The sequence below is a fragment of the Pinus tabuliformis genome, chromosome J, assembly GCF_031772625.1.
Source record: "Pinus tabuliformis cultivar Carrire ecotype Pingquan chromosome J, CPIR1, whole genome shotgun sequence".
In the NCBI taxonomy this organism is placed as follows: domain Eukaryota; kingdom Viridiplantae; phylum Streptophyta; class Pinopsida; order Pinales; family Pinaceae; genus Pinus; species Pinus tabuliformis.
In genome coordinates this window covers 1,606,174,033-1,606,178,087 of record NC_142295.1, presented here as the reverse complement: position 1 = coordinate 1,606,178,087, position 4,055 = coordinate 1,606,174,033, and positions in this window count along the sequence as shown.

Below are 4,055 nucleotides of genomic sequence, written 5' to 3'. Positions count from 1 at the left end.
ACGATGGTTATTTACTGGAAATCGGTTCATTTTTTTTTATTGAGCTTAAACACTGGGGGAAACATTTGCTCATGACTTATGTTTATTTTTTAACGAGCTTGAACTATGTGCTAAAACTGCTCGATTAATCCAGTCGTATAATAAGAATGTCTCATATATGAAAACAACAATTTTTTAGAGTTTTGCCCCACATCCTTTCTTTATGCAAGTTAGGAAACGACCAATCCTACGAGTTTAAAGGGTTAGAGGACCTACAAATTTAAAAAATAAATAGTCGCTCTTCGCTTGCACGCCAAAAGGTTTGCATGCAACCAGGTATAAAACAGAGTTTCAAGGTCACCTTTCAAACCTCCAACAAAACATTTGTTTTATCAGGAAAGGTCTACCTCTTTCAGGTTACCAAAGATTGTTCTATTCACAGCGCAAACAAAACACTTCTCTAGCGATGTCTACCAAAATAGACAAAGGTGAGACAATCCACTCACATAACTTTGACAAGAGAATCTTATTCCAGTCTAACCCCCTCTTCCAATCACGAATGGGAGTACAGTCCAGTCATATATCTCTCGCGGAAACCTACCCTATACCCGAAGTTTTCCTGCCGAAGCAGACCAGGGTGCATGCCCCCTGGGTTTCAGTCATGTCTCCCGAATCACTCGCGCTCATCAGGTGGACGGACTGGAGATTGATGAGACATTCCTTGTGTGAAAAGACCATTCAGGGATGGCATATGACTATTTGCTCTGTGTGATCCAGGAAATGAAAGCTGGTCTACGAGCTTGACCACTCTTCCTTCGTGCGGAAAACACATTACTCTAAAGAGTGATGAGACAATCGCTCCCGTGCATTAAATATAGTCTCGTCCAAGGAGTAGATTATAATCCAGGGGTCCTTGGACTACCATTACGTTCATTTGAACAGTTTTTCCTCTCAATGTTATGGGCACATTGGGAAGGATCCCTAATGGTCGACTGGTTCCTTTGTCAAAGCCTGTTAGATTTCTCATCTCAGGCAAAAGCGATGGCGAACCAAGCGCTTTCCAAGCAGTCGAGGAAAGGATACTCACAGAATCCCCTTCATCTATGATGGTACCGGCCATAACCATTCTATATATTTGAGCAATAATTCGGAATGGTATACTAGTTGGTAAACGGGGTCTGCCTAGTTGATTCCAGTCGAAAGCAACAACTAGGTTGCTTGGAGGTGGGACCGAATAGACGCCCGGGTACGACTCTGACGAACTTCCTTCCTGTGGTAAAAGAACGGGTAAATTGCCCCCATGTTCATCGGAGTCTGTGCTTACAAAAAGAATTTGGACGGTGTCATCCTTATTCTCTTCTATGACTGTATCATCTGAAGATGGAACCTCTGAAGGCAAGACCGGGTCAACTGCCGCCTTGACCTTTTGACTTTCATCTGGTATGGGTTCAGATGGTTTGTCTTCAATGATAGATGCTTCGGCCGACCACCTGGGCGGGTCAGCCGACTTTTCAACTAGTGACGGACTCGGCAAGAGTTTTTTATATCTAGGAGGAAGTCGTAACGGTGAAACCGGACGATCGTCCAAAACTCTTTTAGCCTCGTCTAAGAAGGGACAATGGTGGACGGCATGGTCGCCTTCACACAGTTTACAAGGAAATCTATATTTTCCTTTTTGTCCTGGGGCTTCACTTTCACTAGTCGATGGTGTGCTTTCAACATGATCATCAGAGGTTGATGACACCGGGTTGTGCAAACGAGGAGACCAATCCCTTAAGATCCGAGGGATGCAGGGACAATCTCTATGATAGTGGTCTCCTTTGCAAATGACACATGGCGATTTAGGCCTGGTCGGTGCAGTGTGTGGATTTTCACTAGACGATGCTTGGTTGCCCCCTTTCGCTTTTGGCTCCTTCTTCTTCTTCTCTTTCTTCTTCTTTTCCTTCTTTTTCTCAGATACTTGATTTTTGGTTTTACCAACCCCATCAAGCGAAGAGGAAGGAGGAGAGGAAGAATTGGAGGAAGTAGAAGGTTGGTGGGTAACTCTGGATTCATCTAGTTGCTGACTCGATTGTTCAGGAATTGCGGTGTTCTGAACGACAGAGGTTGAGAAGAGCCATACGGGCAAGCCGATTGTCAATCCTGGAAGTGACAATGTGGCCATATGGGGTGCACCAACATCTCCCCATGAGGAGAAGGGACTAGGATTTCCCCCAAGGGGAATTCCTTGGTTGGTGGGTTCCATTTTCTCAACCTAAGATCAACGTAGGAAAGGGTGATGATTATTCCATTTAAAATAAATTTTAGACGCTTTGACACAACTTGTTTTTTCAATTTTAAAGAGTCGAGAAAAAACAAAAGATGACTCTAGTTGCCTTCGATTTTTAATGAGCCTGAAGTGACAAGTGCTCAGATGGACCTTTTCAGTTAAGGAGTCTGAAAAGGAACGAAAGGCACTGCTCTGGAAATCTAGGTAGAGGGATTACCAAACCAATCACAAAACTGCAGAATACTTTTTACGGTACGGCAGTCAATCTTCCCGAATGTTGTGTTTAGTGCATTGTGACCGATAGGGCGGCAGACACGGCTTCCTATGGATAAAGGATTAAGCCTATTGTGGTCTCCCAAAATATACTCGACGGTACATGGGAGCACAAGTCTGTACTGGCACTTATCGTCTCAAAGTGGAGGAATCACCCAACCATCAGTGAGAACAATAGTTACCAGGCTTTACGATGCCGGAATACGTCTCTAGCCTAGACTTCTAAATGTTGTGCGTTAGGTTCCAAAGCATTGTTAGATTCATTGAATTTATTTTATAGTTGATCTTGTTTAAGAAATTTGCCTTTCAGGTTCATTGCGAGATGTAGATGTATAATTCCTAAAATGCAATCTAAGATGATAAACAGTCTTTTATCTTCTTTGTGCAATGAAAATCCTAGCTACTAAGGAAAGAGAGACAGTATTCTTTCACAAAGAGCAAAGAGCACACACTAAATGCACAGTCCTAAATCAAACCAATCAAACAGTCTAAATGCAAATGCACATGCATGTATTTTTTTTCAGCTTTCTTAGTATGTGAATGGTAAAAAGAAAGCTAATGCACAAATCTGAATTATTTTCGAAGCGATAATTACTAACAAGTTTCTTTTAGAAATCAAAAATGGAGACAATCACAACACTTTACGATTTGGAAATGAATACTTGCTTTCGACACTAGAAAAATTACAAATTCAGACCAAATACAATAGTAACAGGATAATCGACTATCTACAGTGACCAAACTCTTTCCTATGACTAAAAATGACACTTGCGACACTTTCAAATCAAAGGACGACAGTACGATTACGTTACTTTTTGCAAAGGAGAACTGAAAATGACTCAACAAATACACAAAAACATTTACAGTTCTTTTGCACAAAGGAGGCGGAATAACAGCAAGGAAAAGGGGTTTCAAACAGAGATATACTGATTATAGGCAGCAAAATTCATGAATAGAACTAAAAAGAATGAATCACAGAAACCAAAACTGAACAATGCCTAATCTGATCAGTGCACCTGTAACACAGGGAATTTGAAATGTAGCGCACCTACTACACTCGGGAAGTGCGCTGAATTTCAGATTCACAGAACAGTACCTACGCTGGGCCAGAGACGAAACTTTTCTTGGGTTCCAGGTCACAGTTTGCAGTTCAGTTCATGGGTTTTGTCCGAGAAAATGGTAATCAGTAATGCAACAATTAGGGGTAGATCTAAGGAGGTTATAAGAGCTACCACAAGGGGTAATCAGAGAGTTTGTGAATCAGTTGTTTAATTTATAACCAAATCCCGGAGATTGACTGAAGTGGCATTTATCTACTTAGCATTTGCATAGAAAATGCAGTTCGAAAGCTACCTGGCTTGACTTCAGACTCCGTCTGTAAGTATATAAAATAAGCAACAAGGAAGATAAACAAACAAACTAATTCGTCACCAGTGGAGTCGCCATTTTGTTACAGGGAAAAGAGTCTACACAGAACTGCTTATCCCACTAAGGTGTGGTAGCTACCTTAGAAACAAACAAAGTAAAGCTACTT